We start from the raw sequence: 12,740 nt of genomic DNA, 5'->3' as shown, positions 1-12,740 counted from the left end.
GGCATTGGCAGTGCTACTAGCAGAAATATTTAACAGAATTTTTTTTCTTTGTAAAAGGGTGGTAACCAATAATGTTAAAAATTAATCAAAGAAAGTTCTTGGATTTTAAAAGTTAATATATTATGGGTAAATTACGAATTACAGACACTGATGATTCTAAATTTCATTAAATATTTGTGATTTGTGCAGGAGATTAGATGCTATTAATAGAAACATAAATTAAAAGGCAGCAGGGCTCAGCAATACCTTTACTCAATGTGCTGGTAACGTGAGGTTCTGGTTAGCTGCCAATGCTTATAAGAGATTATCAGCTAAAGAAGTTCTGTTATTTCCTGTACCAAGCTGATCTGAATGCCTGGTTCCTGTGGGTACTCTTCTAACTTCTCTGGTAAGATTCACACAATGACATGATGCTCAATGACATATGCAAAATGCTAAACTAGATCTTAGGGTACTCTGTACTAAAATAATAAAATCATGGAATCATTAAGTTTGGAAAAGACCTCTAAGATCATCAAGTCCAACCATTAGCCCAGCACTGACAGGTCTGCCACTTAACCATATCTCTAACCTCCTCATCTACACCTTTTTGGAACACTTCCAGAGACTGTGACTCCACCACTTCCCTGGGCAGCCTACTTCAATGCTTAGTAACCCCTTCAGTGAAGAACTTTTTCCTAATATCCAATCTAAACTTGCCTCAGCTCAACTTGAGGTCATTTCCTCTTCTTCTGTCACTTGTTTGGTGGGCAAAGAGGCCAACACCCACCTTGCCAACAACCTCCTTTCAAGTAGCTGTAGAGAGAAATAAGGTCTCCTGAGCCTCCTTTTCTTCAAGCTGAACAATCCCAGCTCTCTCAGCTGCTCCTCATAAGACTTGTGTTCCAGACCCTTCACTAGTAAAAGAAAGAATAGAAAGAAAAAGAAGGAAAAAAAAAAGAAAAAGAAGTTACATCGCTTTAGAGCTCCTCATACAAGAATCCACAGTAATCCAGAATCCCTGAATACTGCCCGTGAGTTTTTTTTCTTTTTTCTCATTTTCCAGTAACATGAAAACTACAGAGGAAGCTGGGGTCCAGCTCTCCAGGGAAATGTTCTCCCTTCAAGTGTAGTTTGTTCACATCCTCCAAATACTGCTACAGTACTGAAAACTGATAACAGTAGAAAAATTATTTGCGGTTTCCTTAAATGTACTCAAGTGCCAAGAACTACATTTTGAAACCAGTGTGATATGAATGTGTTATAGCTATCACAATTACTGCTAATTGCCAGTTATGGATCTTTTCCCAGCTTTATAGTTTGAGCTTCTGCCTGCTGCTACAGTAGTGTACAAATCTGAAACAAAACAACAGAGCAGCTATTTCCTCATATCTGTTGCATGAGAAAGTAGACTGGCTGTATCTGTAAGGCAGTGAAATACAGCAGGAGGGCTCCTTAGCTAATGAACCATTCTAGCCAATGTCTGGCATGAAACAGGGCACAAACTGCTGAAGGAGGTTCACATCATGTCCTGGCAAACCAAGCTCAGCCTGTGTAAAGTCATCCATCACACTGTCAAAGATATCAAATCAGCCCTGCTGGGGAGGGATGTCTGCCACCCTGACAGAGACATTTTGTGACCCCCTAGTGCCAACCAACTATTAGATAGTTAGATTAGCTTTAGCATTTGGTCCCACAAATACCCTTCATTGCTTTTCTCCCTTGCAACCTTTCTCTTTCCTCATATTCCAGACCTAAATAATGGGAAAGGGTTTGCATTTTTTAAATAATCACTCAAGTCAGACACCAATCTATTAATGGAAAATTAACTGCTAATATGAAATTATTTTTTGAATCCATTATCTAAGCTCAAACGATGCACATTCTTGTTTTCATGCAAGTTGCTGAAATAACTGAGAAGTAAAACTGGGATAACCTTTCCAGGTAACAAATCTAGTCTGTTCTGATGCTGACATCTTTCAAATCTTCTTGATATTACAAGAAACTTAAAATAGTTTTGTTTAAGAAAACTCATGAAATACCTAAAAAACATGCATCTTAGTAATTCTAAAGGTGTCTGTCATAACTGCATTACAGCTAAACTCCAGATTTGTAAATACCAGACAATTTGAACAGACTGAATTTCCATAAATACATTACAGTATATGTATACACAGGAAATACATTACAATACCTTACATTAACAGTAATGGATAAAGGTCATGTCTGATGCAGATAAGCTTTAAAGAAATTTGAATGAGACTCTCTTGTTACAATGCTACACAAGCTATATATCAATGTAAGAGAAAACTTTGTGTGAGAGGGAGCGGAGCAGTCTGAAAATAATGAAGCTGGTGATGCAAAAGCTGATAGGGGGAGAGGACACCTAGTGGAAATCCCTTTTCACATGTCTACAGCTGAAGATTTGTGCAGATCATTTATTCATCTTTTTTATTCTGCTTGAGCACTCCTTCTCCCCAGTCTCATTCCTGTATGTTTTCTTAGTACAGATGCAAGTCCTAGTTACTCTTCCTTGGCTTTTCAGTATTTGTTCTCAAATGAAATGCAATAATTTACTTAATAATCCTATCAGATGATTCAGTCATCTAAATATACTCGTTGCCTCTGTACTGGGTAATGGAGCCACCTCCATCCTTGAATGTAGCTCCACACAGTCAGAATATTCTCGATGACATGTAGGTGTTTCATCCACCATGCAGACAGGAGGATTGGGAGGTGCTGAAGCCATGCTCTGACACCTGTGAGGTCAGAGAGCTCCTTCAGTTTTTCAGTCAAGTGTGTGCTCTTCCCTAATGCTGGAGCTCATCTGCTTACTGCAAACAAAAAAGGTTACCCACACTATTCAAATACTGCATGCTGGAAAGATGATATCTTTTAAGCCTTATAATTTACTCTTTAGAGGTGTCTGACCTGTTTGCTTGACTGCTTATAGAGATTAATAATTGCACCAAGAATCCAGATTCTAATTGTTAAAGGATCAAAAACATAAATTATGCACATTGTGAAGTTATTCAGAATACAGAGCTTTATAGACCTGTAATCTCAGCAGAAACTTCTGTTATTTTCTGTCTTCATGCTTTTACCATTTTAGCAGTTGAAAGGTAGCTATCATATTTATTACTACTTTTAAAAGTTTAAAATTACACACATAATAGAGATGTACTTGCTGACAGCTATAGCAGATTAATAAAATCATGAGGGGCACAGGAGGGGGAGGCACTGATCTCCAGATGACCAGTGACAGGATGCAAGGGAAGGGCCCGAAGCTATGTCAGGAGAGATTTAGGTTGGATATTAGGAAAAGGTTCCTGACCCAAAGGGTGTTTGGGCACTGGAACAGGCTCCCCAGGGCAGTGGTCACAGCACCAAGCCTGACAGAGCTCAAGAAGCATTTGAACAATCTCAGGCACAGGATGTGATTCTTGGGGATGGTGCTGTGCAAGGCCAGGAGTTGGACTTTGAAGATTCTTGTGAGTCCCTTCCAACTCAGTATGCTCTGTGATTCTATGACGAGATCAGGATTCAAATGTTAATGCTTGGTGTTAATAGAGATATATTTAAGCATACATTTAGAATCTTTACTGTCATTCATGACTTTAAACAGTAGAATTATTTGGCCTTTTACCATTGAAGTTAATCTGGTTCCCCTGACTGCCCATGATCATTTAAAGTACAGATAGCATTAAACACTGTTAACTGTCCAGTAATTATGATATTTATAGTGTGAATATCATCTTCCTAAAATAGAAAATTAGATAAAATAAACACTTTTCAGATTACTATGTACTGAAATAGTTACATTGAATAACAATATTTTTTAATACTGAGACTGTTTCATGCTAAATGAACATTTGTCATACAAATTTTTATTACCTCTGAGACAGCACTAGTCTCAGGCTCCCAGTGGCATAACCAATGCAGCCCTTCTCATATTATGCATTTCATACAACTATATAAAAGTGCTGTAATCTCAAGGGGGGAAAGAATTTTACTAAAGATCAGTTTGGGGAAAATGTATCAGAAGTGATTGACTTTAAAACTCTCTGACAATCCTCTCTGACAATACTTAAATGTCCTCCCCTGTCTCTCTGCCTCATACACATACTTCTAACTCATAAGAAAATTGAATAAACTGGAAGATTGCATTAATATGAAACATGAACAGGACAATTTCCTTTCCTGCTCCCAGGTGATATCTTGTCTTCCCCAGACCCTCTCCATTCTAAGAATCATGTTGTTGCTGCCGAGCTCTGTAAGTTAAAGAGCAAAATTAAAGCATTTCATATCAGCTCCGTGATTACAGCAATCTCAGGAGCAGAAACAGCTTCTGAGCAGAGGATGCCTAAAAACTAATATTTCAGTGTCTTGAGGTGTATCCTAACTCTTTACCTTTAAAAAAGGTAAAAATTCAAATGCTGTTCTGAACTAAACTCTGATGCCTCTGCCTCAGCTCTGGTCCCTTGGTAAAGTGCCTACTTTGACAATTCCTGAAAGCAAAAAATCTCGGAAGAATTTAGCAAGTCAGGCCCTGCATCTCTGAACTGTAATGGACTTTAGCTGTCATCTGAACACATAGCTGTTCAAACTCTATACTACACAAAGATACTTAATCCCAGACACATAGAAAAATACAAAATCTAGAATAGAAACTGTATTAGGAGTTTCCCAGGTAGGTGATAAAAGAAAGTAGGTGGCCTGAATTGCTTTCTTGGTCTAATGTTCCAACTAAATTAGCATAAAAATTGAAGGTAGGCCAGCAGCATATTTCTTAGTTTAACTTAAATTAAATCATGTTCAATAAGCAAGCAATACAATTTTTTTGTCTTGTCACAAGTAGAAGAAAATTTCTTCAGACTTTTCAGAGACATTCATACACATGTAAATATACTTTCAGTCTTGGTGATAGGCTCCCCACAATATATCATATGCTTGTGCTCTTTTTTATTTATGTCATCATCCAATAATATTTTAAATCCTTTCTTCCTAAAGTCTCTACTGTAGGTCTTGGTATTTCTTTACTTTTATATACTAACAATTTAATAAATGCTGAAATTAAAATCTGTTTTTTTACATGTAATGAAATAACAGTGCATTTCTGAAAATAAACATCATTAATGCTACCTTTCCTTAGACAGCAACATGTCAAATAAGCAGTTAGTTAGTGCATAGCACAGGCAATTTCCAAAGCAAAAATTCATAATAGATCCTATATTGTAACCCTTGACTGACATCCTTCCTTCTGCTAAACTTAATTCCAGCATTTACTGGTGCCAGTAAATGACTCACATAGAATTTCCTAGAGGCACCAAAAAGTTGCATTTTACAGTGAGCTCATTGCAATTTCTCCCCTTTCAAGCCCTAAATATGAGATGGGTCTCACAAGAGCCTTATATGTGTATCCTGGCAGGTGATTTAACAAGTAATCTTCCACAAAACCATATAACCAGCTTTGCAGTCACTCATATTGCAGTCGGTGCTGTATACTCAATAACAAGCACAAACCACAAGCTTCCACTTCTTTTATGGCACATCAGAGATCAAAAATCTACACTCCTGATCTTAGACATCTTATTTATTTTTCATCTACCATTTACTGTATAGGGAGCTAGAATGATCCTACTGAGTATCTACCTACCAAGGTGGATATTCATCTACTTTGGGATATCAGTGGTTGATAGGTAAAGTGTAATCCTCAAAAACTGGATTTGATTTATACACAAAAATTCTTTCCTTATATAGGATGATTCCCAAAATAGTTACTGCTTAAGAACTTGAGCACCCTTCCTGAAAGCTTGTTGCAATTCACCATTAGGCCTCTCAGATTTTTCTGGTGTACATGCCATGGTGCATTATATTCTTGGCTGAACTGGAACATACATCAAGCCCAAAATCACACTCCCGTGACTGAACAAATTACCAAGTGTCTTTTAATCCACTAAATAGCCACAGGCATTTACTCCAAGCTTACAGTAAATATGAGGAAACTTGGCTATGTTCTTAGGCTTGCCATTAGACAAGAATATACATCTATGGTCAATATCACTTCCTCCATTCAATAGATGCACTCAAGAGGGTCTACTTAACTCCTGAGAACTGCCCAGGAGAGATGCAAGAGAGAAATCCACAGTCAACACCATTAAGGTTGCAGGTACAAGCCACGAGGAAAAGCACATTCAGAATTGAGGCAGAAGAGACAAACAGCTCCATGCTGGTTACTTTGAGGGTTTCATACTTTGTATCCTAAATGTGTATCCTAACAGGTGGATATAGTGATCTTCCCACAAAATCTCAGCCTAAAGAGTCTTTCAGAAAAGCTTACTTTTTTTCCTGAGAGATAGAAGGTAAAAGAGGCCCAATATAGCTTTTCATAGACATGTTCATTGCAAAAATGGATTGCTTTGGAAATCCAAACAAGTAATTTTCATTTATATTCCAATGCTCTATCTCAGAAGAGGAAAGAGGTATTATTGGTATGTCTAAGATCATTATTTAACACCCAGACACTCCAGTCAAGTGTTCTCACAACAAACAATGTATGGTTAGACATATTTAGATTCCTAACTAAGGGCAATTCACTGGAATACTCTGGGATAAATGTTGTAGCTGTAAAGGCTGAATCCACAAATGAATCGCTATGACGCCGTTTAAAAATGCTGTATTATACCAGCACTGTTTCACATCTGCCCAGCTGTGAATTGTTCTGATGTCTCTCAGTGTGGGCTGCCATTTTAAAGTGACTTCCTCAGCAAGAAGCCTAGTCTGTGATGCATGTTTTGTGACAAAGGAAATGCTTTGTAATCACCAAATGAATAGATGGAGGAATCAACAGATGAATGATGGAGTATTTCACTGTTGGTGTATTCAGATAAACTGTTTGCTAGATTTCCTACAGTTTCCTTACTGTTTTCACAGAATAGCTTGTCAAGATCTTAAATTGCAAAGGTAAGTAATAGCCATTTTATGTGTTCCCTGAATTACCTGCATAACTTCCCTGTTTTTCCCTAAGTTTTACTTTATAGTTTCAGAACTTCATATTTATCCAGATATCATAGAATCTCACAGACAAAAATACAGAACTATCTTTAGCTGCTTTCTCCATCAGCATCTGGATGTGTAATAACTGAGATGAGAAGATACATTTTGCAATCATGGTATGCAACACTAATAGTTTTGCAACAGGATTAGTTTCTCAAGGATAGTTTTAGTGCCTGTATCCAACATAGATGAGTTGCTATCATTCAAATACCTCTCTTTTTCTTCTTAAATAATTTAATTCTGGGGTTAGAAGTTCATTAGGACAAAATTATTAGTTTATCAAATGACAGGACAGAGCAAATGACAGACCTGTGCAATTTGGTGGATTGAGGGAAAGGCATACTCACATCGAACAACATACTTAAGATGTTTCAGGAGTTATGCACTGAGCTCTCCTCTTAAAAAGGCCAAAACTAATATGAAAGCAACATAAAATTTTCAGGGGACAACTTGATATTTGCATTTCCTCTTCTCTCTAACACCTATACAAAACAAAGAAATAACTGTACTGAGCCATACCAAAACATTCATCAAGCCCATAATTTGCTCAACAGTGCCTATAGAAATTTATATGAAAAGGACAAGCCTAGTACAGACTGTTCAACTTCCTCATCATAGTGCCTATGGGCAGCATAGGATCACAGAGGCATAGGAGGTTTTGCTTGCATGGAATCTCCCTGGTAACCTCTGTATCAGACTGTGTCTGGTCCACTGTGGAATGTTGAGGAGGATGCAAGAGACAATGAAACTGCAGCTATGACAAGCTGTTGACAAAATGTCATTAATATTACTGGCAATGCTGATACATCTTCTCACCTAAATGAACTATTCCCCCCTGAACATGACTGAGCAGTATTTTCATTAAAACATATTATAGGCTTTCTGTGGCAAGCTTAATCTATCCTTTCAAACAATGAACACATTTCCATACTTCATTTTAAATCCCCTCTAGGTCATCTTACCAGCTTCCAAACTTTCTTCAGATATATTCATCATGTTTTTATCAGAAAACAAAAGTAGACTATTTGCCTCTGCACTCACTCTTAAATTCAGCATTGCAGCAGACTGAAAATCTTAGCTACATAAATGAAGGGTTAGACACGAGATCTCTGAGAATTTTGGGGGAAAGGTGAAAGAAGACACTGACAGCCTAACTAATGACTTTTTTGATATTTTGCTAGCAGTTTTCAAACTCTATCATGTGGTGATTCTTTTCACTTCAGGTCAGCAAGTCCTGCGGGCATCCTTAATGTGATCTTACACAATTCCTCATGGTAGAGCCAAAATAGCAAACTGAGCTGAAACATCCACTCTTATACAACAGCAATCCCACCATTATTCATGAATTTTTAACAGCTTTTTCTCAAATACTTCATTTTGACTGTATAGGGTTCACTAAATATCTGCACTAAAAACAGAGACCAAGACAACACAGCACACCATACTATCCCAAATGAAAGCCACAAGGTTTCCCTGCATGAACTTTCCCTTGCAGCCTAAGCTGGTTGAGCACCTTAAGCCAGTGTGATCTTGAAGTGTGATCTTGTGCAGTGAACAACCTTCTCATGGTGGTATATATAGACATAAAGCAGTCCTAGAAGGACTGTGGTCTTGGAACATGGAGGACAAAAGGCAGAGGGGCAAGGCAGAGTGGCAAAATAAATTAAGAATAAATCTTAAAAACCCCAAAACACCTGAGTCAAGAAAAGTCTGATTGAAAGAGACAGTTCAACACTTAACACTCTGAATGGCAGGAAGTCAGTTACATTACTTTCTCTATCTTTTTTTTTTTAAGTGTTGGTGTGTGTTGGTAATTTCTTACACAAGCAAAGAAATTTAGATCACACAGAAACAATGTTTGTAATTTCTGAGTGGCTGCTCTACAACCAGACATCCTACAGCTGCTGCATTATACTGAAATAAGCATTTGAAAAAATAAGTTTTCAAAGAAATTGAAACAGAGAGAAGAATATTATTGAGAGTGAGCAGCAACTGATTTTCTTTGGGAATGCTGCAGAATCAAAAAATATTTATGCAGGCTTTTGAACCTGTCCATGACCAACTTGGCTCAAAAGCAATCAACTAAAGGTGCTGCTATTTTTTGAATATAGAAGTACCTGAAATTCTCCATTTACTTGTTAGTTTGGTACTAATAGAGAATGAAAAACCTGGTTTTGAAAATGTGCAGGAGAAATACTGTGCTCCTAAGAAAAGGGAAACTTTTGAATGACATAAGTTTCATCACATGCACTTCTCAAAGAACAGAATTTCTTTCATTTCTCTAAATTTGAGGAATCTTTGACTGACAGTCACTTAACAAGTCTGCCATGTAATTATGGCATACTGACTGATTCCATTAGAAAAGATCAAATAGTGACTGGAATCAAAGATATAAAGCTACTGGAATGACAGCTACAAAATAGAAATCTAAATCAGGAGAAGCAATAAGGACATGTCAAAAAAGACATTAGAAGAAAACTGAGATGCAGTAACACTGGCCAAACAGATTATCAAAAGGGAAAGAAAAAAATGGAAAGACAATAATAATTTAGAAAAGTCATAGAACCAGAAGAAGCTGGGATGGACAAGAAGTGCATTAACTGTAAAAACATGCACAGATCCAAGCATCCAATACCCATACTTAGACACCATGAGCATAACAATTTTACAGTAATTTTCAATTTAGCCATATTAAATATCAACATATCAGTAGAAAAAGTGGCCAAAAAAAAGACAAAACAAAACAAAACAAAAAAGCTGAAGAGGACTTCTAGAGAGAGCCTAGGTCTTCAAAAGGTGAATGCAGGAATTAAAGCGGGCTGACATCTTGCCCTACACACTGAGTGAACACTTCTGAATTTTAGATTGGCTATTGATATCAAATTGAATATTAGACAGGAAAATGGAACTGTGAGCTTTTCAGTGAAAATACCAAAGTCACTAAAGTCCCCACCAAAATAACTTCAAGAGGAAAAATAGTTCTTCCTGGAGAATAAATTAATTTTGAACTGAAAAACAAAACCAAAAATTAAACTGGTTACATTTGTTTTAATTGCTAAGCCCATACATATGCTAAGGATTTACAAGCAGGTTAAATCCAAAAGACAAAGATCATGAAGCTGTGAGACATATGAGAAAATTAGGCCATAATTAGAGATACTTCATAAAAGAGTTTGATGTATTATTATTAATGCTTCTTTGAGTTTACATCAGCTACTGCCTTCAGTTCTGGACCCTAACTCCCTAAAGGTCATTAAGGTGTTGGAGCACATCCTGGGAAAGGCACCAAGGCTTGTGAAGGGTGTAGAAAACATGTCCTGTGAGAAACCGCTGAGAGAACTGGATCGTTTAGCCTGGAGAAAAGGAGGCTCGAGGGGACCTTATTGCACTCTGCAACCATCCAAAAGAGAGCCAGCGGTGCCTGCAGTGAGGACAAGAGAAAATGGCCTTAAGCTGAGCCAGGGGAGATTCAGATGAGATATTAGTAAAAAACCTTCAGTTTTGAGGGTGGTCAGGCCCTCAAATGGAATATGTTGCCTGGAGAGGTGGCAGAGTCACTATCCCTTGAAGTGTTTAAGAGCTGTCTGGATCTGGGGAGGGCAATGTGGTTTAGGAGTTAATGGTGTTACTGCTGGGTGGATGGTTGGGCTGGATGATCTTCAAGGGCTCTTCCAGCCTCAATGATTCCATGACTATGGATTCTATCTGACTCTGGATAATCAAACACGAATTAGAGCATGTTTGTAGCAGAGTTAAGAGGAATAGTGTAACCTGTCATAAATGTACATGAAATCTGTACTTGCAGGACATGAAACTCTGGAATATTTTTCTCTGGTGGTGACTTGCAGCTTAATGAACAGAAGAAACAGAGTTTAATGCAGACTGCTTAAGCTTCTTTTTCCGGAGAGTCTGTATTTCAGAATGTAACATCACAGGCATCTGTGATTGAACAGTTTGATGAAAAAGAATTGAGGCAGTTAAGAGATAATTCAAAAGGCTACAGAGGTTGGAAGGATTTAGTTCAGCTGAACCTAAGGGCATTGCCTTTACAGCACAGTACATCACTATTGGAATTGTGTTTAGCAGGAGAGAGCAAATTCCCAGATTAGCAGAACAGCAGCAGAGAATAGAACAAATTGTAACATGCAGCAAGAAAAAGTGATAAAGACGTATAAAAATGAATGGTATAACAGGGATTCAAAGGTATGAAATCCATTATAAAGTGGAACTATAGTTCATTTCTACATGGATAAATAATGAAATTTAAAAGACTACAGCTATCAGAAAGGTTACTCCTCATTTCTGGGAAGTGTAGAATCCTGAAGGTGAGGTATTGAGGAAAATAAGAAGTAGGTGAAAATCAATTCTTAGCAATGAGCAGATAGACAGGTAGAATCTGCAGACAGCCCCTACCCAATTTCTGCAGTGACCCCCAAAGAAACAGTAGAAAAGACTGAAAAGAAGCTGAAACAGGGGTGTTTCACAGGAGTACAGATGGAATTCAGGAAAGATTCACTGAGCATTTCTAAAACATTTAGTGGAGCTGTGGTAGTGTTTCACAAAAGGAATCTGTACTAACATTTTTAGCTACTGAACCACATAATCAGGAGTAATGATACTTAAATAACAAACATCTCGTCCATCTGTGTGGAGTTTCAAGGAATGAAGATTGCACAATTTACAAGCAAAGAGGCAGGCAACAGTCTCTGTTCCCTTGCAGTTTTGTTGCATCTTCTTTGAGGCACTTATGTCACATTGCTCTTATCTACATTCGTGAATTTATTGTGTAGTCTTATCAACTACCTTGGAGAACTCATTTCTTCAGGTAAATAAGGTCTTGACTTTTTGAGTCTGATTATTTTCCCTTTTCTGCTCCTTAAGAATTACTGCTGCAGCTGTGCTTTGGCTGCTGGTGACTTCCAGGGCATTACATAACTGCTCCTGATTCCAGGCAGGCTGTCGTGCCACTGGATCAATTTTCTTGCCCTGCCTGTTGAACAACCAGGTTGCTTTGTTTGGCTGTCTCAGCTTGGCTTACCTTATTTATACTTACTGTTGGGCTTATTTTATTCTCTCTGCTGACTCTTATTGATCCCTGCCAAATTTCACTCAAATTTTGATTTCAGCTGTAAAAATGTGCAAGTTTTCAAAAGAAATGTTATATGAATTTGCATTAATTTTGACCATGAGTCAGGCAAATTATGTAAACTACAAGGAGCTTTAAAGCCTCTGGAAATGTGCTCATGTGTTCTACATCACCACAATATTTGTTTCACCTAGGCCTAAATACATATGAAACATCTCTAGGAAATGTAAATTTATCCATGATTCATTTTGCAACATGGACAAATTGAAACAGCGTAAGAATATCTTGATTGTGACAACAAGTATTCAAGAGATTCCCACACCTTCATCTTGAGTACTTTATTACACATTTTATAGGTTCAGAAATTTATAATTTTAAATGCCTTAGTAAAAAATTTACAGATCAATTAATAAATATTAATATTCATCTGGAAATGGCACATACCAAAGCTTATCTATTTCTTGTTTTAAAACACTTTTTGTCTCCCTCTGGTTGTTAACCCATAACTCTTGGATGCAAAAAAGCATTTTTATATTACAGAGCTAGATAAGAAATTTCAGCATGAATACTCTCGTTTGCACAAAAAAAAAAAAAACATTCATGGTCTGTAGCCTTATTC

The 12,740-nt window shown here is 37.3% G+C and overlaps 1 long non-coding RNA gene across 1 annotated transcript in view; it reads right to left on the bottom strand.

Moving 5' to 3' along the window:
• Window positions 1-757: 757 nt before the first annotated feature.
• Window positions 758-12,740, bottom strand: part of LOC108964915 (uncharacterized) — a 77,437-nt gene continuing 65,454 nt past the window's right edge. The window contains exon 6 of the long non-coding RNA XR_007777461.1: window positions 758-896. This is a non-coding gene — a long non-coding RNA (uncharacterized LOC108964915). The remainder of the gene's footprint in view (window positions 897-12,740) is intronic.

The sequence above is a fragment of the Serinus canaria genome, chromosome 4 (assembly GCF_022539315.1).
Source record: "Serinus canaria isolate serCan28SL12 chromosome 4, serCan2020, whole genome shotgun sequence".
In the NCBI taxonomy this organism is placed as follows: domain Eukaryota; kingdom Metazoa; phylum Chordata; class Aves; order Passeriformes; family Fringillidae; genus Serinus; species Serinus canaria.
Note: the sequence above shows the minus strand (reverse complement) of the source record. Positions and strands in the feature narration are given on the sequence as shown.